Below are 27,014 nucleotides of genomic sequence, written 5' to 3' on the forward strand. Positions count from 1 at the left end.
AAAAGAGAGCAAGGCCACACATCAGGAGAAAACAAAATGACACAGATCATAGAATTCATAGGCAAGACATTTAAATCAGTGATTTTTTTTTTTAAGATTTTATTTATTTATTTGACAGAGGGAGACACAGCCAGAGAGGGCACAAAAGCAGGAGAAGGACAGAAGGGAAGCAGACTCCCCACTGAGCAGGGAGCTCAATCCCAGGACCCTGGAATCATGACCTGAGCTAAAGGCAGACACTTAACAACTGAGCCACCCACGGGCCCCTGAATCAGTGACTTTAAAGCAAAGCCATTGACAGATTTGGGGGAGGGGAATGTTTAAAAAAAAAATTTTGCTGCGTGACGAGATGGAAAGGCAGGAAGAGTGGGAGGCAGGGAGGCAATCGGAAGCCACTTCCATAAATCTGAGCAGAAGCAAGGGCTGATTCCCGCTGAAGCAATGAGGAGAGGAAACAGAATTTCGGGTGTTTTTGGAAGGTAAAATGGCAGAATTTCTGACTCACAGTGAGAGGTCAGGGAAGGAACAAAGTAAAGAGCGCTATGGATTTGCATTTTTGCAGTGGTAAGAATAGAGCCTTCCTTTGCTGGTATGCGGAAGTCTGTGGCAAAAGGGTTTGATGGCTGTGGAGAAGCAGGCCAGGGTGTGACTAGGAACATTCTGGCTTGGGCACCGTGGGTTTGAGATGCCTGCCAATGTCTAAACAGGTGTTGAATAGACAGTCGGATACATGGATACTGACTAAAGACAAGAGGTCCCCGTTGGAGGTATGCATTTGTTAGTAATTACCATGTAAAGTGCAATCTAATATGCAAAATTCCTTATACACAATATCATCACATTTCGAAAATGTATGCCAAAGTCTGTGATTCATGACTATGAGAAAACGTGTGCAATTTAGAGACAATTTCAGGGAGCCATTAAAAATAATGACAGGATTGGAAATCAAACTAATGAAGTTCCAAGAATGGGCTTCTCAACCTTGGGAATGATGAAGAAAGTGTTCAAGGTGACTGAAAATGCAATAAAAAAAAAAAAGTTCCTAAGGAATACTGTGGACTTCAGTGATGAAACTTACAAGGAGGCACATTTAGAAATTGAAAAAAGCAAACCTGTACTGAATTGAGACCTCTTTGGATATGGAAAGGACTAGTATTACATGAACTTGAACTTCATAGACGTCAGTCTGAGGGATATGGTTTGAAGCAACAATGCTAAAAACCAGCCTGTCAGTTCTAAAATTTCCACGGTTAAAGGATTTTTTCCTTTGGGTAAAGAGACACTTCTTGCAATACTTTTTTAAATTGTAAATAATCTTAAAAGAATGAATTATTCAAGCAGTAACATTTTATCTTCATGAGATTGACAGAGATTAAGAAAGCAATTACTTTCCAGGCCACGAGGGACATACCCCTTGAAAAGCTATGTTTGAGGAGTAGGGAAGAGTACGTTTGGAGTCATTTTCCAGGAGCAAAATGGCCGTGGATCAAGAATTGGGGAAGATAATGGCCCTGAGATAAGAAACAGAAGGGTCTTTGGATCAATTGGTTTATAAATTTGCTTTTACCAGGAGAGAGATACAAAAGTTTCCATACATATGAGCCATATTAGAATATTTTTCTGAGGGTGTGTGTGTATGTGTGTGTGTGTGTGTGTATATATATATATATATATTTGAGATTTTTTTTATAGAAGGCTCTAAACTATAAATGCTCAAAGCTATAAAAATTTTGGTTGCTTAATTTAGGGAAAAAAGAAACTGTTCCTTTCAAACGCAACATTTTTTTTTTTTTAATGAATGGAAAATCGAATAGGAATAGAAAGTTGAAAGTGAGAAAGCTATCTTTGAGTATTCACATGGTAACATCATCATGGAAAACTTATTCTCTAATTAGAATTAGAGATCATTCAAGAGACACATGGCTCATTTATAGCCCAGACCAATTTCTCCTGTCCTGTTTTTTCTTCACCGTGGCAGCTAAAACGGCCCTAGTCTACCCTGTCTGCGAGAATGGCATCAAGCATATTGGAATGTTATTTATTATCAAAACATTCCCCTCTGACTTTAATGCAGAAATAAATGTCCTCTGGATTTAGTGCATCTAGAAAATGTAACTTAAACAGACAATGGTATTCATAGTTTCTGTTATTTTATCTTTGAATTAATTTTCGATCGGAACATGACAAATTACCACAAATTTAGTGGCTTAAAACAACACACATTTATTATTTCAGTTTCTACATGGCATGGATGTGGGTACTGCATAACTGGGTTGTCTGCTCAGTGTTGCACGAGGCTGAAATCAAAGCTGGACCCCTGTGCCATATAGAAGCTTAGGGAATAATGAGCTTCCAAGTTTGTACAGATGGTTGGCAGGGATCGTGTCCTTGTGACTCTAGAATCCATGGCAGACTGCTTCTCCAGGGCCAACAACAGAGTCTGTGCTGCTTTCAATCCTGCCTCTTTAAGAAGAGCAGAGTCTTTCTTGTGTTTTTATCTGATTACACCAGGCCCACCTAAAGAAATCTTCTTTTGGATTAACTCAAATCAACTGATTTGAGGCCTTTATTATATCTGCTTTGCCATATATGGAATGACCTCATCACAGGCGTGACAGCCCATCAATCACAGGTTCTTCCGCCCTGAAGATGGAGAGGAATTGGAAGTGTGTGCCAGGAAGTGAGGGTTTTAGAGATCATCTTAGAATTCTGACTATCATCATCTTCAGGACTTTCAGTAGCCATTGTGCCAACCATACATCCCTAAAGACTGCTTGTGGAGATTTGACTAAGTGGCTAATGATAATCATTCTTTTGTATATTATTCAGAATAACACTAGTGTTATTAAGAACACAGAGTCAAGGAAATATTCCAAAAAGAATTACACAGAATATGTTGGACATGGATGAGAAAACATGCAAGTCTATCTACCCTTTTTAATTTAATGGTTCGTTTTTTTTACAAAAATACAACCAAAGAAAATTGAGTGTTTTTTTAGAACATTCAACTTTTTCTCTATGATTTCTCAGCTGTGTTTTCAGAAAGAAAATTTGACTTACTGATTTTAACATATATTTGAAAATGTAAAGTATCAGCTATAAAAATGTGATTTGTACCTTTAGTTCTAATTATTTTGGAATGACTTGAGGATTTTCATTATTAGTGTGCTCATATAATAATGCTATAAAAATAAGACCTAACATTATTTTTAAACTGAGGTATAATTATAGCATGCAATGAAGTCATGTTTAAAGTACCAAGGACACAATGCTGCAAATGTGGGAGCAAATGAAACTCTTTCTATGTTGTTGTGCCCAAGTTGTTCTATAATAAAATTATGTTTTCCTGACTTATTATAATTTGCGACAATTCATTTATCTAGCAAATACTGTTTATCTGAAGATAGGAGTATTATACTGGCTTTTGCAATTTAGCCAAGTGTTCTGTATTGTGGGAACAATCCAGTTCTGTTTGATGAATGACTCCTCTCTCCTCAGTTCACAAGGTATGAAGAAGAGGCAGAGCCTGCATTCTGGCCTCAGGGGTGGGCAGAAACCCAAGCCAGGCCAATAAATACACTTTTTGCCCTGGCCACTATGATTGATTCCTGGCTAAGCTTTTGACCCAGACAGGTTAGGTAACAAATGACATGCACGCCCTGCATGTTTGCAGAACCACTGAGATAAAAAAGCATTTCTGTCTTATTATGTAATAGGTTGAATAGTGTCCTTACTATGTAATAGTTTGAATAATAGAATAGAAAGATGCCAAATTCTAAGTCCTGGTACCTGTTCATGGGCTTTTACTTGAAGACAGAGTCTTTGCAGACATGATTAAAGACCTTGATATGACTGGTCCTGGATTTAGAGTGGGCCCTAAATCCAGTGGCTGGTATCCTTAGAAGAGAAAAGAAGGAGAAACTTGAGACACACATCCAAAGGAGGACATATGGAGACGGGGCTAGAGATGGAGGTGATGTAGCTATAAGTCAAGAGTCCCAAGGAATTCTACTAGTCACCAGACAAGGACAGAGGTTCAGAACAGATTCTCCTCCAGAGCCTTGAAAGGAACCAACCCAGCTTCCCCTTGTTTTCAGACTCCCATCCTGCAAAACCGTAAGAGAATAAATTTCTATAGTTTTAAGATTTTGAATGTGTATAATTTGTTGTGACATTCTAGGACACTAATACATACTGGCTTGTCAGGCTGGTAGAATGAGATGACCGGTGGTCCTCTGTGGTCATTTTGCTCTCAGGTGAAACATACCTGAAAACACAACTAAGATGGAGGCCAGTGGGGCTCTAAGATGCAGACAGATTGTTAATATCACAAGGACAACCATGGATTATAACACCGAAGTCAATCAACCCGAGACTACTTTGATTAAAGTATGAAAAAGGCCGCTTTTGAGCATATGTCAACATAGTAAAGGCCTTCTATGAAAAACCCACAGCAAACATCAACTTTTAGCTTCTCCCCTAAGAGCAGGAACAAGACAATGATATCTAGTCAACATAGTACCAGAAGCTCTAACCACTGCAATCAGACAACAAAAAGAAATAAAGGCATCCAAATTAGCAAGAAAGAAGTTAGACTTTCACTCTTTGCAGAAGACATGATACTATATAGAGAAAACCCTAAAGACTCTGCCAAAAAAAATTAGAATTGGTAAGTAAATTTGGACATCACAGGATGTAAAATCAAGGTATAGAAATCTGTTGCATTTCTATACACCAATAATGAAGAGCAGAAAGGGAAATTAAGGAAACAATCCCATTTACAATTGCACCAAAAATAATAAAATACCTAGCAATAAACTTGACCAAAGAGGTGAAAGACCTGTACTCTGAAAACTATAAAACACTGAAGAAAGTAATTGAAGATGACACAAAGAAATGGAAAGGCATTCCATGCTCTTGTGTTGGAAGAATAAATATTGTTAAAACATCCATACTACTCAAAGCAATCGACAGATTTAATGCAATCCCTATCAAAATACCAATAGTATTTTTCACAGCATTAGAACAACCGCTCCTAAAAGCTGTATGGAACCACAAAAGACATTGATAGCCAGAGAAATCTTGAGGGGAAAAAAAAAAAAAAGCAAAACTGGAGATATCATAGTTCTAGAATTCTAGTTATATAACAAAGCTGTAGTAATCAAGACAGTATGGTACTGGCACAAAAATAGACACATGGATCAACAGAACAGAATAGAAAACCAAGAAATAAACCTATAACTATATGGTTGATTAATCTTCAACAGAGGAAAAAAGAATATACAATAAGAAAAATCTCTTCAACAAATGGTGTTAGAAAAACTGGACAGCTGCATACCAAAGAATGAACAGAGACCACTTGCTTACACCATACCCCAAAATAAACTCAAAATGGATTAAAGACCTATATGTGAGACCTGAAACCATAAAAAGCCTAGAAAAGAGCATAGACAGTAATTTCTCTGACATTTGCCATAGGAACATTTGTCTAGATATGTCTCTTGAGACAAGGGAAATGAAAGCAAAAATAAACTATTGGGACTACATTGAAAAATAAAAATAAAAATAAATTCTTCTGCACAGCAAAGGAATCAATCAACAAAACTAAAAGTCAGCCTACAGAATGGGAGAAGATATTTGTGAATGACATATCCTATAAAGGATTAGTATCCAAAATATATTTAAAAAGTGATACAATTTAGCACCCCCAACAAATACAATTAAAAAATGGGAAAAGACATGGACATTCTCCAAAGAAGACATCCAGATGGCCAAAAGACCATGAAAAAATGCTCAACATCACACACCATCAGGGAAATGCAAGTCAAAACCTTGATGAGATACCATGCCACACCTGTGAGAATGGCTAAAATCAAAAACACAAGAAACACCAAGTGTTGGCGAGGATGTAGAGGAAAAGGAACACTCAGGCCTGTTGTTGGTAATGCAAACTGGCACGGTCACTGTGGAAAACAGTATGGAGTTTCCTCAGAAAGTTAAAAATAGGACTATTCTATGATCCAGTAATCCTACTACTGGGTATTTAACCCTCTAATACAAAAACATTAATTCAGAGTGTCACACGCTCCCTTCTGTTTATTACAGCATGATTTACAACCGCCAGATTATGGAAGCAGCCCAAGTGTCCATCGATTGATGAATGGATGAAGAAGAGGTGATGTGTGTGTGTGTGTGTGTGTGTGTGTGTGTGTGTGTGTGTCGATTTATACATATACACAATGGAATATTTTTCAACCATAAGGAGGAATGAAATCTTGCCATTTGCGTAATCATGGGTGGAACCAGGGAGTATAATGTTAAGTGAGATAAGCCAGTCAGAAAAAGACAAATATCATATAATTTCATTCATGGAATTTAAGAAAAAAAAACAGGAGTAAAGGAAGGGAAAAAAAAAAAGAAAGAAAGAGAGAGAGAGAGACAAACTGAGAAACAGACTCATAACTATAGAGAACGAACTGATGGCCACCAGAGAAGAGGTGGGTGGGGAGACGGGAGAAACAGGTGACAGGAATTAAAGAGTGCTCTTAGCGTGATGAACGCTGAGTAATATATAAGATTGTTGGATGGCTATATTGTACACCCAAAACTAATATAACACTGTAAGTCAACTATACTGGAATTAAAATAAAAAAAAACTTAAGATGAAAACATTCTCAACTCAGCATCCAGCTCAATGCCATATACATAATCGACTAATAAATCATTTAACAAATGAATGGCTATTGGATTTGCTTTGAATTTATATTAACTTTGCATGCTAATTCTCCTAGGCAACAATCTTTTGTTACCTTTAGTAAGAAAATAAATAAACAGGCACCAAATAGTGGCGGGTTTTTTTTGGTGAGAATTCAACAATCACACAAGGTCGATAATGGTTATTTCAAGTCCTTTATATTTCAAAGGAAGCTACTTTGTTGGCAAGCCTTTTAATCTGTTTTAAAAAGCACGAGTTTTTCCAAATTCTGTACTCCTTTGATAAGTGTCTTCAGAAAGATAAAATTTAGTAAAATATCCTATAGTTTACAAAGATCTTTCTTGTATAAAAATTATAGAACCTGCTATTTCAGATTATTATAGTTTCTTCTTTCCATTGTATAAATATCTAAACAACATCAGAATGCAGTGGAGAGATTTTTTTTTTATTTTTTTTTAAAGAGAGAAAGAGAGAGAGAGATGGTGAGGGGAGAGGAAATCCCAACCACGTTCCATGCTCAGTGTGGAGCTAACTCCGGGCTCCATCCCACAACCCTGAGATCATGACTGGAGATAAAATCAAGAGCCAGACACTTAACCAACTGAACCACCCAGGTGCCCCTATAGTGGAAAAGTTTCTTTAGCAAGTACTTTTATAAAAGTAGAGTTTTTTAAATCTTTAAATGAAATCACAGCCTACTTTTTCAGAATAATTATCACCTGATTTTTTTTCTCAATTCATTTACATACAAAACTTCAAAGAAAGGAATTCTGTGCTAAACTGACAAGACAAAGGGCTTCTCTTGCACCTGCACACAGATTAAAACTGCAGGGTTTTATAGCAGATGGTTTTCAGTTTCAAAAACATACCATTGCCACACAGTTCCTCTGCATTGTTTGGATGATATTTGTAAAATGCATCTTTTGTAATAAGTAATTTTGTTGCTTCTAATTGCTCGTAAATATCCTTATAGTCTACTAAAATAATTGCCTTTGGTCTTTGAACTTTATTAAATATTAAGTTGGAGATGAAAGTTGATATGTTTGCTTCACAGTGTTTAAGGCATATTACAGTTTGCTTTTTTTTTCAATTGTGTTGTGTTAGTCACCATATAATACATCATTAGTTTTTGATGTAGGTTCCAAGATTCATAGTTTATGCACAACATCCAGTGCTCCCTGAACTACGTGACTTTACAACTTACTCTTGATCTATTTTAAATAAATGTTTAGAAGTGGTCTTGCTAAATCACCCAGATATTCAATATCAACAAATATCTGATATTTCAGAGATCATTAATTTATGAAAGACATAAATTAATTTATTTCACTTAAAACTATTACTCTTCTTAAAATGAGAGATAATCAGAAGATTCAATTTAGTTACTGTTTGTTGGTTTGTTTGTTTAAACGGGAGGCAGGATGGGGGGGCAGACAGAGAGGGAGATAGAGAATCCTAAGCAGGCTCCAAACCCACGGCTGAGCCCAACACGGGGCTTGATCTCATAACCCAGAGATCATGATCTGAGCCGAAATCACGAAGTGGACATTTAACCTATTGAGCTACCAGGTTCCCTTAATTTATCTCCTTATAGTTTGTATTTTCTGAATAGTCTTTTTTCCCTAGTTACCTGTATTCATGGTTTTCTCTTCCATGAATATTCGGTACCTTGTATGCACTTTTAAAAGTTAAAAAGAGTCTGATTTAACTTCAGTGAAAATACTTATTGATTCTCAAATGAAGCATGAGGAATTTATTTTTAATAGACAGTATTATCTGGCATATTCTACTTGTGTGTGCATGCAAGAAAATTAATGCTGTTCCCTTATAGTTCATACGTATTTTCATGGAACAGAATATATTTTCATGAATGTGCAATTGTTGAAATGATCATCTCTTGATTCTCTTCATTTGATAAGTATTACCCTGTCGTAATTACCATTTAGATGGTCTATGTAAAGTTATCACTTCTTCATTTCCCTGCTCTTTAAAAATATATATATAAGTTTCACATTGGTGAAATGATTGGTGGTTAAATGAACACATCTACACGGTGTTCCCAGATCAACTGACAAAAAATTCTCAGATCTTTACTAGTTCTACCAAATGGCTGGCTCTTTCCTTTGGTTTAAATATACGCGTCCCTCTAAAGGAAGCAGACCTAGGCTGTTCAGTGGTTTCATACTTATTTACTTTTTGGTGGAGCTTTCAACTTGATTATATGAGTAGATTTAAATTCTATGTGATATCATCTGAGAGCATACATGAAAGCAACTTTCCGATATATATATTATCTTACCTTTGAAATTACATTATTATAATGAAGAGCAGAAAGAGAGGAGTTCCACTTTTGAGAAGGAGACCAGGCAGTTGCTGGAGGCCCATGTCTCCTCTACATTAACTGAACCAGGACAAATTACAAAGAGCATGTGTTGAAAAGCAATAGAGAGTTATCGAAACCATGAGGACTCAATGGACTTAAAATTTTACAGTGGGGAAGATATCTTAAGATGAGCTAGAGTTCCACTGCTCTGGGGAGCAGGGATTCTGAGCTCTGGTAAGGTGGAGGGCTAAGCTGGAAAGAAGGGAAATGAGCAAAGCGTTCAGGTGTCTTGTACATAAGGAACTTCAGATGAGAAATTAAAGGACCCCCAATGTAGTGATGTTTTTCTCCAAGAGACAGTCATTCCCTGAGTTCTGAGACCTTACTTGAGTTTATAAAAGGTGGAGTGAGATCTCTTTCAGTCTTCGGGTACTCAGGGGACAGAACCCCATCCGGAGGGCCTGCTTCATGCCCAAGACCCGGCCCACCGTGAAGTCAGGTGGGCAAACACCCAAGCTCCAACTCCACAAAGCCGACAAGCCGAGCTGAAACCTGAAAGCAGGACTAATCTGCTCACAGATTATAAAGCGACAAAGACCTGCCAGGCTCTCCATCAGCCCCAGGAGCACGATGCTGATGCCTGATGTTAGAATAATGCAGTAGATGGCAAGCATTAAATTCATAAACTAGATGATAAATGCAGGACAGTTGCTTTAAAAACAATGGAAAGGGTAAACAGAAAGTAAAGTTGAACTATAAGGCCCTGAAAATGTACCCAGGAGACTTCAGTCAAGTTAAAGAAAAATGGGTCACAGCTAGTCATGGTGTTAAGGTGAAGGGTAAGTCATTGGGAAGAGTTTTGAAGTAGGCAGGGAGTTTTTGCATCTCATGTCACAGATTTACGTGCTGACCTAAGAGATATGTAAAACGTGGAATGGTGATGTTTGCTTATGAAGAAAGTTAGTGTTCTCATCGTGTTTGGCACGCAGCTAACAGAATTTACAGTTGCAAAAGGAATTCCTGTGCCTGGGCTCACCTCCCAGCCCAGCTCCACGCTGTCATCGGGTCCTTGGTGAGAAATCCCCCTACTTCTGGACACGGGATTGCTTTTGGTGGCACGCATTCGACCGTACTCAAATACACGCATGTTTGAGCATTTGGTAGTCAACTTGCAACCTCCCCCTGTTCCCTACTTTAAATTTACTTTCCAGTAAATGTATACACAAAGGGTTCATTCGTTCTTAGATTTATTCAAATCCAAGAGAGACCTAAAGCTGTTTTGTTGTGAATTCGGGCCCCAGAGACTCAACGCACCGACCAGCTGAACTCAGCAAACTCCACTTAGAAAAATCTAGGTACCAAACACAAATTATGCGTAAGTTTCTGCTTGAGACAAATAAGTCTTAACACTGGTACATCGCATGTGGCATATCTTATACACAAACATTCATCTGCTTTTCTTTTTCATCTATTTTGGCTCAGAAGCACATGTCTACACCCTGCCATCCTGTTCAGAGAGCACTCTGTAAGACACACTGCCTCCTTGGAAAGCTACTTAAAAAAACAACCAAAAAACCCCTGCGAAAACTATATTTAGTTCCCGTTCATGTATATGTAATAAAACCATGACATTTCCACAAGTGGCTAATATAGCACTATCTATGAGACTGGAAGATTTGCAGTAACCTAGTCATTTTGGATTATTATGAATAAGTCATACCCATAATATGGCAAATAATTAATGAACTGTGTGCTGTGTTCCGGGGGAAATCACACTCGCACGCACATTTTTATCTATATTTGATATATTTGAAGATTTTTCAAGGTGAGACATTTCTGGAATTGTTTTTGCTCTCGGAAGTTTTATCTATGTGCATCTGAGGGATCAAAGCAACATGAGCCAAAGTTTACTGGCTCCTTCCCAAATATTGTAACTGGTTTTTCTTTAACAGCAGGAGGCTATAAGAGTTGTTGTTGTTTTTTTTTAAACACTTGCAAGTATTTGTAACTAATATTAGTAATGTTAATAAGGAGGGGAAACTGTTTTGAAAGGCTAATAAGCTGCATAAAATTATATGAACTGTACATCAGGGGTGATGTTTAAAATACCCAGCCGTGATAATTTTGTCAATATGTAATTAACTACAACTGTAAAATGAAGCATCTAATTTAATAGTGTTAATGATATTTATAATCTCCTCCAAAGTACCATGCAAAGATTACGGAGTACTTTATAAAATTAATACTTTACTTCTCATTCCCCGCTGATTGGCAAGAATGTCATGCTGCATTCATAAGGGACAGCTGACAGAAATCATAGTGGTTGAATTTTCATGAGGAAAAAAAAAAACCAAAACAAACAGGGAACAGAGACACAGGTCCTGCTCCTCGTTTAAAATTCTAGCCACTTGAATATAAAATATTAGAAATGCATCTGAGATCAGAGGTTTTTTAACTTCTAACACTGAATATCAAATAATTTATGGTGAATCGTTATGATTGTCTTAATTTTTTTTAAAGATTTTATTTATTTATTTGACCGAGAGAGATCACAAGCAGGCAGAGAGACAGGCAGAGAGAGATGGAGAAGCAGGCTCCCTGCTGAGCAGAGCCCGATGCGGGACTCGATTCCAGGACCCTGAGATCATGACCCGAGCCGAAGGCAGAGGCTTTAACCCACTGAGCCACCCAGGCGCCCTGATTGTCTTAAATTTTGAAAGCTCGCACTTATGTCTTGGGCAGGACCCTCCCGTTACTGCAGTCAGGGGGACCAAACAAGGCCAGCACTTGGGGCTACTTGTGGTGCTGGGCGCAGCGGATGGAGAACAGTGATATTTGGTCCAGGCTCCGCCTAGATAGTGAAAAAGAGAGGAAACTCTTTTATAAGAGAAGGAAGTGGGGGAGGGGTAAAGGGAAAGACACAATCTCAAGCAGGGTGCAGAGATTGACGTGGGGCTCCATCTCACAATCCTGACGTCATGACCTCGGCGGAAATCTCCAGGAGTCAGACACTTAACCAATGGAGCCACCTGGGTGCCCAGAACTGAGGAAACTCTTAGCCAATATCTACCTGGCACAGAAAACTCATTTTGCTACCTGGTAAATGCTGGTGAATATTTTTATCCAGAAACTAGACTCTTCATGTGACCAAAACAAGAATTTTTCAAAAATTCTCAGAAAGGGGCTGATCCCTGGACAGGTCTTTGTTTGGATTCTGTCCTTCTATAACTCGCTTCTTCTTTTCCTTTTCAGAGAATTTCAGGCACCCAAGGCTTTTCCCTAGACTCCTGTATCTATAAACACATCTCTACCAGTTTCTGCTATGTGATACTACAGTGTGCCGTGTTAATCTGTTCCTTTCTATACACACTCCACTCGGCTACTGTGGTGACATGATGTCACCGTCTGCCGGAGTCTTAATTTACGCAAAAATCTCAGCTCATCTCTCCTGCCTTTACACATTCTTCTAATTTCTGAACTGTGGAAAAATTTTGGTCTCACCTGCTTTCATTAAAACTTTATTAGTTAATCTATTTATATTATTTAGCCAGTTTTTAGTGGGTTTTTTTTCACTTTTTCTCCCTTAAACACTACAAGGAGTCACTAATCTCAATCTGAATTAAGTTTCTGATGAGTATCGCAAGTTTCTTCACTCATAAACAAGAAAAAATTGGTCCCGACCTAAAGGAAAATAAATAATTTCTATTAATTGTTTGCAAAATAATTATCTAAGTGATTCTTTGAAATGTTAAAAAATTATGAGAAAGAGTGGATACTGTAAAAGTCTTCAGGAATAAAGAATACTATTCTGTGAAGTGGGAGAAGTGTCTTATGAATCAACAAACGTTATTATAATTGTAAACAGGCTGAGGGGAAACTTTATTTTAAACAGGGAATTATTATATAATGTACTTTCAGTGCCTTGAGTTGTGCATTTTAGGGAAGCTTTTTAAAAAGTTTCTTCTTTCATGAAATGGAAATCTCCATATCACAACAACTTGGGCAAAATATGGCATAACATCTTCTAAGGTGACTGTTAATTAAAATTCATTATAGTAGAACAGAAAAAGACCAGAGAAGCACAGAGGGTCATGTTTGACATATTAAAAATAAGTAAATAAACTCTAATCTGCATGAATGTCAAGCATTGGAGTAGTGAAAAATTATTGTGATTGCTTTGGCTAGAAAATAAGTCTTGGGGTAGATTGGTATGTGGGGAGTAGGGACAGGTAGTTAAATTCTGGGTATAGTTTAAAGGAAGTATGCCAAGATTTGCTCTTGGGTCAGATGAAGTGTTAGAGAATTGGAAAGACTTTGAAGAATTTGGGTCAGAATAACTAGAAGACCGGAGTTGGCTCAGTCTACATCTATCTTATTACTACACCGGCTGCCTAAATAATGACCTATTGAATTATGAAAACTCCCAGACACACCGGTGTTGTAATCCTACGTGATAAGCCCGCCTTCTCCCCGGTACGGCAGGTTCCTGCACTTTCTTGACAGGTCAGGCAGATTAGCCTCTGTTTTCAGTCGTTACTAGTTCTCTTGGCCCTCCCAGTTCTAGAGCTGCTTAGGGGCTGGGTCCCGGTACCTGCGGGAGCTTGGGACGGGAGTCCTGCTCTGTACAAGGGGAGATGGAATTCTCCTTATGCTCTCTCTACAATACCAGGTTCAGAGAGTCTGGGCCATAGCACAGGGTACTCTACAGAGGAAAAAAAAAAAAAAAAGAAGGAAAAAAAAGATGTAAAAATTTTAGCTATGAGCCAAAGATTTAATAAGGCAGTGTTCCTAGACTAAACTATTCTAGCATATTATAGAAATCACATCTGTAAGTACTTTTCCATTATCAAAAGCTTGTTCCAAAACTTAACTACATAGCCTATAATATGAGGAAATCCACTTCTGTTTTCTTAAGCTGGTTAAAACTCTACTGATCTTCTACTGTTTTATAATATTTCATATCCTATATTTTGGATGAGTACAGGAATTGCTCTGTTAAAAGAAATTTCTCAGAATGCTGGTGGCATGCATAAAGAGCAAAATTAAGAAATTGGTACAAAATGGGGGGCACCTGGGTGGCTCAGTGGGTTAAAGTCTCTGCCTTCAGCTCAGGTTATGATCCCAGGGTCCTGGGATCAAACCCCACATCGGGCTCTCTGCTCAGTGGGGAGCCTGCTTCCCCCTGCCTCTCTCTACCTGCCACTCTGCCTACTTGTGATGTCTCTCGGTGTGTCAAATAAATAAATAAGTAAATCTTTGGAAAAAAGAAAAAAGAAATTGGTACAAAATGGTGTTTACTATAAATTTACGCTCAACCACTCCTCGGATCTTTATTTTGGGAGGTTGATGGTGGGGAGGGGCCAAACGAAATGTGGTAGCAGAAGGTAACGAATGTAAATCTTGGAGAACTATAGCAACGCTTGATGTGGTGGCGCATGGTGGAAGGTAGCTTGCACGAATTAAGCTATGTGCAAATCCCTGTTCTGCTATTAACTTGTTGATGACTCTGGGTCAGTTACCAGACTGAACGGAGCTTCTCTTTTCTTCTTGGTAAGATTTGGTGTCTGACATTTACCTTGCTCATAGAGTCGCTGGGTTGATTAAATAAAATATACAGTGGGGCACAAACTATTTAAATTACTTCAAAGTTATTCAATTAATACCATTTATTTCCCCAACTAATTTTCTCTCCAACTGCTGTCCTCCTCTCCCTCCTCTGTTTCCGCTGCACATAACCACCCAGCTTTAGCTCAAAATAAGGAATCGGAATAAAGGATTTAAGTGTGTTTGCTTCAGTATGGCACAGCTAAACTTTACAAGGTTCAAATGTTGATTTTTGAGTCTTCATAAAATAAATCTGATATTCCATGAGTAAAGAGTCAACAGCACTTTGGAAGAAAGTGTCCAGAAGGAACAAACAGAAAAAAAAAAAATCTTGTTTGAAAGTGATACATACCGTACGTCTCAAGGGATTTAAGAAATACAAAATGGCATATAGAGTGTGAAGAACAAGGATCCATAACACGATACACAGATGGTGGCAGCAAGGATCCGTAACACGATACCCAGATGGTGGCCAGCAGCCTGGAACAGATACATTGTCAATGACCACTGCATTCTCACATTCTTCAAATTGTGCCTTGAAAGCATGTCACAAACTGAATTTTTGGTAGAAAATATTTTTTCTTCTCTGTGCACAGAAAGAATATATATATGCTTTCCACAGGTTTAATTCTGTCTCTGAAATAGAAGGGAAAACCCTTGTCAGAACTAATAATCCTCTAGTGGAAAGCCTCCTAATGAGAGTGACATAGGGCTCTGCCTGATAGGGCTCTGCCTTAGAAAGGAGAGAATTGTTCAACCCGTTTTTGCCAAAATTTCTGTTACATAAATTCTTTCTTCCCTGTCCTTTACTGGGGTGCGACATTTCTGTTTGGTTAAATTTAACAGCAGAAGTCTTTTCAAGCACCATCATTATGACTTTCTACAATTATGACTCCCTACAATCATGGAAGATAAATATAAAATGAAGGGCAGCAAAGAGCTGATGGTATTCATTGACTCTCATTTTTCATGTCTCTAAAATAGGGGAAAACAAATAACCTTGCATTCTGTCTTTTATTAAAAAAAAAAAATGTGGGGCGCCTGGGTGGCTCAGTGGATTAAGCTGCTGCCTTCGGCTCAGGTCATGGTCTCAGGGTCCTGGGATCAAGCCCTGCATCGGGCTCTCTGCTCCGCAGGGAGCCTGCTTCCTCCTCTCTCTCTCTGCCTGCCTCTCTGCCTACTTGTGATCTCTCTCTCTGTCAAATAAATAAATAAAATCTTTAAAAAAAAATGTGATAAGCAAAAGACAGTCACCACCTGGCCCAGACGATGTGAGGATTTTTAAAGAAAGCTGAAACTGCCGTGAAGCCCTCCTGATTTCTCTGATGATAGACCCCACCGTATAGTGAGAAAATGTTAAATTGAGCAAAGCATTATTTAAAGCAGAGCTATTCATAACTAACTGGGTCAAAATTCGGTGAAAATTCTGGGAAGAAATTAGGGTAGATTGTCCCTCTAATATTCAAATCGATAAGAAAAAAAAAAAGAAAACATGTCAAGAAAGGATGGTCACATGCTTCAGAGTCCTTACAGAGCTTGCACATGTTACTTTCCCCAGTGTTTATTGACATCGGTGTAGGGAATAAAGCCTGTGGCCATTCGTCTGTTTCCCTCATATTTTCTGGCACTGCTCCCCAAAAGGCAAACTGGAAATGAGCTACTGTGGATGGTCATAATCCTTGTCCTTTTGTGAATCGCCTTGCTGACGGGGCAATTCTGTCGGACTCTGCTGCGGAATTGTTCTTCCTTCTTCCCTCCTTCTGCCAGAGTTAGAATTTGCCCAGAGTGGGAATAACTGAATTTAAAGAGAATCAAGAGAGCCATCGCTCAGAACAGGATAACCTTGTCGCCTTTGGAAGCCAGCAATCACTTAGACTATGTGAAATAGTTAGAGCTAACATCCTTCCTCCCTACTCTTAAAACAAAAGACAGAAAACAAAAACTATCCCCCAAGCGCAGTGCTGCAAAGGTAACAGAGCTTACAGCTTGTCCCTCTACACAGGCTTGAACCGTGCGGGTCCATTGATACACAGATGGTTTCTGATAAATACAGTACAGTACTGGAAATGTACTTTCTCTTGAAAATAACCTTCTATATATTTTGTATTAATCCTTTATTTTTTCCAGCTTATCTTATTTTGAGAATGCAGCACATAATACATAGAATATACAAAATATGTGTTAACTGTTTATGTTCAGTCAAGGCTGGCGGCAGAAAGGTAAATTGTTACACCAATTTGGAAAACATTTGTTAGTTTCTTAGAAAAGACAAGACCATCTACCATACGATCTGGCAATTCCACTCCTAGGTTTCTACCCAAGGGAAATAAATATTTCCATACACAGATCTGCAAACAAATGTTCATCGCAGTTTCATTTGTTATACTAGAAAGATGGAATTACTCTGAAATTCTGTAACCCAGGAATGGATAAAAAATGTATGGCGTATTCATACAATGGAACGCTATTCAGACTTTGAAAAATGAACGACTGGTATAGGCAACAATATGGATAAATCTGAAAATAATTTTACTTTGGGAAAGACTCCACGCAAAAAGAATATATGGGCTGTTTTTCCATTTATAGAAAATTCTAGAAAATGCAAACTAATAAAGTACCTCATTGGTTTCCTATTTGGGGGGATTATGATTCTCATGGAGGGGTACAAAGTGGCATTAGGAAACTTGGGGCAGTGAGTACTAAATTCATTATTTTGATTGTGATGATGGTTTTCAGGTGCATACGTATGTAAAATTTATCAAATTGATTACTTTGAATGTACATAGTTTATTATATGTCAATTACTCATCAATAAAGCTGTTTAAAAGTGGCAGTTTGCACAGCAGGGTGGTCTGACACAATTTGATTCACCAGTTTTTATTCATATTTCACGGCACAGTTCGCCCTTGAACAACATGGATTTGGACTGCATGTGTCCTTTTATCTGTGGATTTTGTTTTAATCACATAGTACTGTAAATATATTTTCCTTGAAAATGATATTTTTTACTTTTTTCTCTCATTTACTTTCTTTTAAGAATACAGTATATAATGCATGTAACACACGAAATGCGTGTTAATTGGCTCTGGTATTGATAAGGTTTCTGTCAACAGTAGGCTACTAGTGGTTGAGTTTCTGGGAGACTCAAAAGTTATACTCCTATTTTTTTATTGTGTGGGGATAGCACCCCTAACCCCCCATGTTGTTCAAGGATCAACTGTATATACAAGAAAGTATTTGATAATTCATGACTAAGAGATAGTCTGGGCAATAGATACAACTGTGGTTCCACTAACTTAGACCAAAATCAGATCCAATAATACATTATATAGTTGAATAATCTGCTTTTTTTTCTTTCTACTCATATGGTAAATAACAGATATTTTCTGTCCTATTAAGTGCCACCCAAGTCAGAAAATAAAAAACACAATTTTTGATTATTAATAATTAAAATAAATATGAAATTACCCAGTTTCAAGTTGTTCATTAATATATGTGTGTCTTGTAAGCAATCAACCTCCACCTGTCTATAAGTTCTTTGAACCGTTTTGAACTTTTTCTTGCTTAACCTATCTGACTAATTCATGTCAATTGTTGCTTCCACTGACTCAGAAAAAATTTTGAAGGCATGCAAGGCTTTTCTGGACTGCAAAGAGGAAAGTCTGGAATGGTGATGTGACAGGATTCAGCACAGAGCAGGAGTAGGTGAAATGGGCTTAAGGAGTTGAGTATCAATAACATATTTGTGGTAAAGGAAAGTATGTCTCATACAACAGATGGCCAGTTCTTGAACTCTGTGAAAGACAAAAAGGAAATCCATTTTGAACCAAAAACATGCCATGCCTGTGACATGGAGACATAATTATTGGGCAACCTTTGGTCTCTTCTCAGCTTTCACATTTTTTAAATTGACAATATCCCAAGGATCCAGGAAACGCAGCCTGAGGCAAAGATAAATCACTAATGCTTTATTTGAGAGATGAAAATTCAGGTCAATGAGAGTGAGGACAAAGAAAAATGAGGCAGGGAATGATGGAAGAAATGCAAGGTGATTTGTTACCATGGAGTCTACCACTTCTCAAGGTGTGAACAGAAACACAGATGTGTCTTTTTGCCTCAAAGGATGTCTTCCGACACGCTCCATCCATATACCACCTCTCAGAAGAGTGATGGGAAGGAGAAAGGGAACAGAACTTAACCGCTGAGTTCCCCACCATCTTTTATTTCCCATGGGTCAAAGATCACTCCCAGGAGAGTTAACCCCCAGGGACTTAGATTGCACTGTCTAGCCTCTCCTGTATTTCACTTAAATGCAGAAATGGCATGAAGAGGCCAAACTTTCTGTGGTCCACCCACCGACCTCTGCAGAAAACAAAGGAACGATGGTAGATGCTGGACACTTGGAGCAAAGAAAAAGCCTGTGTGTGTGGCAATGATTTGATGAATGTTTCCTTTCATCAGTCAGGAGAATTAATACAGCTTTGCCGACTTCGGGTCAGGTTAGCAATAGCTTCACTGTCTCGCCTCAAGGCAATGTTGACTCTTCCGCTTTCCACGATAACATATTTCCATTTTACGAAAGGTCACATTGACCTATAACATTGGCGACACGCTAATCTGACCTGGCGAACAGATAGTGGTTAAGTGTTCTGGAGACCCAGGAAAGGGAAAAAAAAAAAAAAAATGAAAGCAGATGAATGCAAGGATTTAAACTCCTGAAGGTTGCTGAGCCTCGAACATCTGTGAGGTTTCTTCAAGTCCACATAAAAACACTTTTCAAAATGTATAGAGTTCTGTAGCCCTCTTCAGGTTTTGTACGCAACTGTGGTAAGTTGTTTGCAAACTGCTTGCCATTAATTTCCTCCCTTTATCCACACCCGTAGGCGAATATCCACACACACAGATTACAGGCTCTGCCTTGGGCCCTGGGTTGGTCAATGAGAACCTCGCCAATGTGACACGAGCAAAAATTCAAGGCATGTTTATGTCCTGCAATTTCTCTGTTGCTGTTGGTGAATGACAGACCAGTAGTCAATAAATACTTCGAAAGTGGATGATTTGTTTTTAATCTTGAAAGAAACAAGAGAGAAAATTTGTTTTGTTTTATTTTGCTTAGTTCTGAATTAACTGTTTTATTTTCTGTTATAAAAATAAATGTATACCTCGTAGGCATGTTTAGGGTAGGTTTTATATATTTTTTAACATATTTCAAAAAATATATTCTATTTTTTGGTAATAAGTTCATCAAGAATTATTTTTTTAAATAAACCTTTTTTACACTTTAAAGCATTTTTAGGTTCACAATAAGATTGAGAGACTTCCCATATAGCACTGTCCTCCCCAACACATGCATAGTCTCTCCCATTAACATCATTCAATAGATGGTATTTCTTTAAAAGATTTTATTCAGTTGAGAGAAAGAGCCCAAGCAGACAGAGTGGCAGGCAGAAGGAGAGGGAGATGCAGGCTCCCTATGGAGCAGAGAGCCCAGATCTGGACCCTCAGATCATGACCTAAGCCAAAGGCAGACGCTTAACTGGCTAAGCCACTCAGGCTCCCCTAGATGGTACTGTATTATTTTATTTTTTTTAATTAACAAAGATGAACCTGCTTTGACACATCATAATCACCCAAAGTCCATATATTACCTTAGGGGTCTGTATAGTCTATAGATTTGGAAGAATGTGTAAATGACATGTAGGGAGTAGGAGAAGGAGAAGCAGGCTTCCTGCAGAGCAGGGAACCCGATGAGGGGCTCGATCCCAAGACCCTGGGATCATGACCTGAGCCAAAGGCAGACACTTAATGACTGAGCCACCCAGGCACCCATAAAATCAACTTTTTAATCTATTCTGATTAAAGAAAGATTAGAGTAAATCAATTCTCTTCAATAGGTTTTGGAATCTAAAGTTTAGATTTAATTTCCATTTATAATATGCTCACATTATGTATGAAATCGAGTGATTAAATTTCTAGGTTTCCCCCTCTAGTAAGTGTGCCGTACGTACGCCCACCTCACTACACTGTCCTGAAGACAGTACAAAGAATTGAAAGCACTTAGCATGGAATTTTATCTGTAACAGACACGGAATAAAATTTGTTTCCCCAATTTGCATAATTTACTGTCAAACAACCATGTCTGTATTTGTTATCCTTTATTTATTTATTTTTTTTAATTTGTAAGGTTTGTGTATTTATTTAGAGAAAGTAATAGTGTGCGTGAGCTGAGGACGGGACAGGAAAGGGCTGAGTGAGAGCGAGAGAGAATCTCAAGCAGACTCCCTGCTGGGTGCAGAGCCCCAACCCGGGCTTGACCTTGGACCCTGAGATCATGACCTGAGCTGAAACAAGAGTCAGTAACTTAACCTGCCAAGCCATCCAGGTGCCCCATAACTGCATCTTCTATTAAGACTATTTTCTTATAGATCATACAAATTAAATAACAGTGTTTGAAGTTATGGGTGTGTTATTAGCACTCCAAAATTCTGTCATTTTATAAGAATCAAATTATAAAAGCCTTCAAAATGATTGATAATCCACTGTCAAAACCCAAAGTGTGTAAATATTACAAAGACTCAGTTGCTTTCTCAGCTATGGAATTGATACATACTTCAGGGATTATTTTACTCGAACCCCATAAATTTATAGATTTATAAAATGAGGTTCAGAAAAGTTGGCTGTTATTTTGGGTTCTGTACCCAATTCCAATATAAACAGAGGACCCCCTACACACACACCCACATACACACACCACCAAAAATGCTAGAAACACCAACTGGGTGTCCTACAATTCAAGTCAGTCCTGATACTATGTACCCAGAGGTAGCACGCGAGTCCACAGGTAAAGTGCTCCGTCCCACAAAGACTGCCCTCTTCTCCGTCTAATGTGCCAAATGCAAACTTGGTTGTTACCTCTACTGTTGATTCACTGGCTATAAATCTGAAGTTTCCACAACCCCCTCTTTGGGTTTAATTAATTTTCCAGAACAGATCACAAAAATCAGAAAACCTACTTTCTCACTAGATTACCAGTTTATTACAAAGGATATTAAAGGAAAGGAATGAACAGCCAATTGAAGCGATACCTAGGGTAAGGTACCGAACAAAGGAGCTTCTGTCCTATGGATATTAGGACCCAATACAGTGACCTGTAGGGGTATGGTTCCCCAACACAGAAGCTCTTTGAAACTCTACCTTTGTTTTCTTTTCTCTTTCTTTCTTTCTTTTTTTTTTTATGGAGACTTCATTAAATAGGCATGATTGTTTAACTCATTGGCCATTGGTGATTGATTGGATTTCTAAGCCCCTTCCTATCCTCAGAAATCAGATGGTGCCCTTGAAAGTTCCAACCCTCTATTCTTGGCTGATTCCCCTGGCGACCAGCCCCTATCCTTATCCAAAGTCATTTCATTGTCATATATCCAGTTACGGTGGAAAGGGCATATTGGGAATAACAAGACACCCATTTCATAGTTGTGGCTCTCAATCAACTTCAGGAACTGAGCACAAGAGACCAAATATCATGACCCCTCGCTCTTCTTACTCAGGAAATGCCAAGGGTTTGGGAGCTGTGAACTAGGAACCTTGGATGAAGACTATATACATATTTCTATAAATCACAATATTGTAGCTGTATACTTATTTTATTATGTTTATTGTGCAAATCTTCCAAGAGGCAGGAGGAATCCTAGACATATATAGCCTGAACTTTTCACTTTACCAAGTAAGATTATGAATTCCATGGGAGTTAATTTTTCACAGTCTTACACTAAAAATTAAATCTTGACTAGAAACCTACTGTCTTAATTTCTATTTTTATCTCTCTTCCTAACATGTTCTCATTTTAATTGAACATAGTATAATTTTATGAAAAGTTTAGCAAATTAGAACAAAATGTGCATATTTTATAAATGAAGGTGGAAACCATTTTAGTGAGAAAAAAACCTGTTTAGCCCTGTTGCTATTTTGCTTTTGGATCATTGGGTAACAGTATGCATACTGCTCATTTCTTTTAACGTGTTTCTGAGAGTGTTCAAATAGTTATTTCAGAAAACACCTATGGTAAGTAGATATTCATTTTTTATTATGTTGTTAAATGTTATTTTCTCACACTTGAAAATTATAATCACATTAGTGTTATTACAACAATTCCATTGTAATGCTTAAACAGCCATTTATACTATATATTCTGAGACTTGATCATGATTTTTACACTTTATTCTTAGCTATAGACTTTTTTGTCCTAGAGAATCTTAAGGTTTGAAAGCACAGGTAGATCTGTGAATGAAGCCCATTGAAATAATGTCAAATAAATGATTTTCCAAACAATATCAGTGAAAGGGGATAGTAACTGTCCTAAAGCAATTCTTCCCATTTCCAAAAAACTCTCAAACTCTAAAGATTTCTCTTTGTATAATGGCAAAACAAACAATGTGAACATTTCTACTTAATTTCTATAATTTTGGCCTCTAACCAGCTATAATAATTTAATGACTCTGTCATATTTCTAGCCACTAAGTGCTTAAAATAAGGTGTAATATATGTTTTCTGCCAAATCAGATCTCAAATATAAACAGAATTACTTCTTTGAGTTGTTCATTATGTAATATTTCTCTTTTTTTGGCTTATACTATTTATGAATGTCTTACTTTATGGCAAATGCAACCAAATATTTTTTTTAATTCATTCCTTCTTTATCACTCAGTTAATATTTTCTTCACTTCCACTATGTGCCCATCAATGTAAACCAAAACACAAATTTCTGCACTAATGAAATATGTTCTGGTTTGTTGATGTGAGTGAGGTGGGTGATAAAAGTGATTAATATATGCACTTTATAATTATTTACGGTGATAAACTTATTGAAAAAATTATCCAAAGAAGGTGGATGGAAACTTGTATTGGAATGGGGAAAGAAACATTTGTGATTTTATGAAGGGTGGACAGGTAATGCCCTGAGAGTCATTTAGAGAAACGTGAAGATGGCTAATGAAGCAATGAACCATATGGAAACCTAAAAAATTTTCATGATTTTCAACAAATCAAAAATAATGCAATTTGTACATGTTCTTTTCATACTCTTGTTGTGAATTTACTCTTTTCTAAACCACAGTACTGGAATTTGCACTTATCCCCATTAACACATTGTAGTGAGTGAGAACATAATTGTAACTTGTCTATATAATGTTAATTAGAACCCTGTTGCCAGGGGGCACCTGGGTGACTCAGTCAGTTGAGCAACTGATTCTTGATTTCCCTTCAAGCCATATCTTGGGGTCCTGGGATGGAGCCCTGCATAGGGTTCCACGCTCAGCAAGTGGGGTGGAAAGTCTGCTTGAGGATTCTCTCTCCCTCTGTCCTCCCCCTGAGGACAAAGCATTCATTATATAATAAGAACTTATTTACCCTAACTAATCAATACTATTGATACTTTATGAGAATAAACCATAATACTTTATAATGCTGAATTACTTTTGATCTTACAGCCTATGTTTAAGTAGATCTAATGATTAACATTCTTTGTTTCAGAAGTTCAAGCAAGTCCTTAGACCACTTATATCTTTATGCAACAAACATGTTTTTAATTTCTCCCAATAATATTATGAGTGAATTTTCTAAATGCTTGGATCAATTGTAATTTCAGCATTTGCCCATACCTAACAGCCTAGGGATCATATTGGTTTTTTTAAAAAGTCAGTTGTAATAATTTATTAGTTTTTACTGTCATTTTTGTGGTCCAAATATATGTTAAGTATCTAAAAATAATAAATGTCTTTATTAATGAATTGTTTTTGCATATTGACATCAGGTTTAAATACATAAACTAAGGTGTATAAACTCTTCTGCTTTTAAAGCAAACAGTTTATTTGCTCATTCTACTCTGGGACCACTTCCATTCTTCATGACTGTGATATCATGATTTATAACAACAACAACAAAAACGTATGTTGGTCTCCATCCCACTTCCTGGCTGAGATCCTAAAACCCTTGGAATTTTAGAAGTGATAAAACCTACAAAAGCACCTGTTTTATGTCAATGAGGTCACTTTTGGATGGGGACTGGTTGCCAAAGCTAACCAATAATTAGAGGGTTAGAACTTTCAGTCCTACACTTCTCACTTCTAGGGAGGGGAGAGGGGCTCGTTGAATCAATTACCAGTGGCTAATAATTGAAAAAATTAATTGAAAAAATAAATAAAAATAAATGAAATAATGCCTATGCAATGACACCTCCAGAAGCCCCAAAAGGATGGTATTCAGAGAGCTCTGGGTTGGTGAACACATGGAGATCCAGAGGCTGTCCTGCTCAGAGATGATGGAAGATCTGTGCCCTCCCCCATACCGTGCCCCATGCCTCTCTTCTCTTTGCCTGTTCTGAGTGATAACCTTCTGTAGTAAACCAGTAATCTAGCAAGTAAAACATTTCTCTGAGTTCTCTGTCTCTTTAGAAAATTAAGCCCAAGAACGGGTCACTGGAACCTCTGATCTGTAGCTAATCAGTCCGTAGAACAGGAGTCAGCCTGAAATTAAAATGGAATCTGAAGGGGGAGGAAGGGGACTCTGGTGGCATCTCAACCTGTGAGAGCCTCTGTGATCTCCGGCAGACAGTGTCAGACTGGATTGAATTGTAGAACATTCAGCTAGTAGTTTAGAATTGCTTTGGTGGTATGGAAAAACCCCTACATTGTAATTGGAATTATTAATGATTAATGAATTTCTTATTTGCTCACGTCCTTGCTAGCTTAATCTATTCATTGATTGATTAATTCATTTTTGTTTATTAATTAATTCATATACTTGCCAATACTATATCACATACACCTGTTTTCAGTGTCCTGCAAAGTGGTATGCTTTCTTAATGTTTAATTCCCTTAAATTAGCTGGATGCTTTGATTATCTTAAACCCACGTTTTGTTCTGTGTATATTAATTTGATCTTTTAAAAATTGATTAAAAGAGATAAACAAAATAGATTGTGTGCTTCTCTTCTTTGATCTCAAGTTTGGCATTATTCACCAATAAAAGTGGAGTTGTTTTAGGGACACCTTAGAGTCTCAGTCAGTTAAGCAACTGCCTTTGGCTCAGGTCATGATCCTGGGGTCCTCAGATTGACCCCACAGGGGGATCCCTGCTCAGTGGAGAGCCTGTTTCTCCCTCTTCCTCTGGCCTCTCCCACCACTGGTGTGCACTCCCCCTCCCCCCACCTTTCAAATAAATAAATTAATTACATCTAAAAAAAAAAAAAGGCAGAGTTGTTTTAGACCCTTCGTCTTGGACGATCTCACTCACTGACCTGTGCTTATGGCTCATGTCCACCTGCAGATTAACCTGGGGCCCGTTATAAAGTACAGAGAGCCCTCAAGCGTTGTTTACTTCTTTCCAAATTTAGATTCTCCTTTTGTCTCTCCACAGCCTCATCATCCCTAATGAATAAATTCTGAAGGATGCTCAACAAGTTATTTATGGCTCTTCAACTAAACTTGCAATGTTGGTCTTTTAATCTTTGCACTTTCTGGGTTTCTCCTGTGTGTTAAGCAGAATTTTAAGATGCCCATGACTTTTGCCCTAGGTGTAATGCCCATGATTATGGAACATGGCCAAAAGGATTCTGAAGATGTACTTAAAGTTATTAATCAGTTGACATTGAATTGGTCAAAGAGGGATTATCAGGTGGACTTAATCTAATTGCAAATGTTCTTTAAAAGCAGATAACCTCCCCCCCCCCCCAAACTGGTCATAGCAAGGAAAGTCAGAGATATTCAAAGCATTAAAAAAAAAAAAAAAAAAAAAAAATCAAGCCAGCACAGCTGGCTTGAAGATGGAGAGAACACGTTCAAGAACTGAACTATGGCCTCTAGGAGTTGTGAGCAGCCTCAGCCTTAGAGTCACAAGGACCTAGGTACCGCCAACAACCCAAAAAGCCTGAAATCAGACTCTTCTTCCAGGGGTTCCTGGGTGACTCAGTCATTAAGCATTTGCCTTTGGCTCAGGTCATGATCCCAAGGTCCTGGGATCAAGCCCTGCATCGGACTCCCTTCTCCGCGGGAAGCCTGTTACTCCCTCTCACTTCCCACTCCTTTGCTGTGTTCCCTCTCCCTCTGTGTCTCTCTCTGTCAAATAAATAAATAAAATCTCCAAAAAAGAAAAAAAAAAAAAAGCCTTCCAGAAAAGAGTTCTGCCTGGCTGATATTTGACATCAGTCTTGTGTGACCTGAAACGGAGAATCCATCAGAGCCTGCCCAGACCTCTGTTCTACAGAAGTCTGACATAATAACTAGTGCTGCTTAACGATCTTTGTGGTAATTTATTTTGCAGCAGTAGCGACCTCCTCCCAACCCACCACCACCATGGAGGGCTTGTCTATCAGTGAACT

General features: G+C 38.0%; 1 long non-coding RNA gene across 1 annotated transcript; it reads left to right on the top strand.

Annotated features, from left to right (window-relative positions):
* The first annotated feature begins 14,112 nt into the window (after positions 1 to 14,112).
* On the top strand, positions 14,113 to 26,793 carry LOC123953750. Its single transcript, XR_006820965.1, has 2 exons — positions 14,113 to 14,150; positions 26,632 to 26,793. It is a non-coding gene; the product is annotated as an uncharacterized LOC123953750 (long non-coding RNA).
* Positions 26,794 to 27,014: the final 221 nt, after the last annotated feature.

The sequence above is a fragment of the Meles meles genome, chromosome 12 (genome assembly GCF_922984935.1).
Source record: "Meles meles chromosome 12, mMelMel3.1 paternal haplotype, whole genome shotgun sequence".
Classification (NCBI taxonomy): domain Eukaryota; kingdom Metazoa; phylum Chordata; class Mammalia; order Carnivora; family Mustelidae; genus Meles; species Meles meles.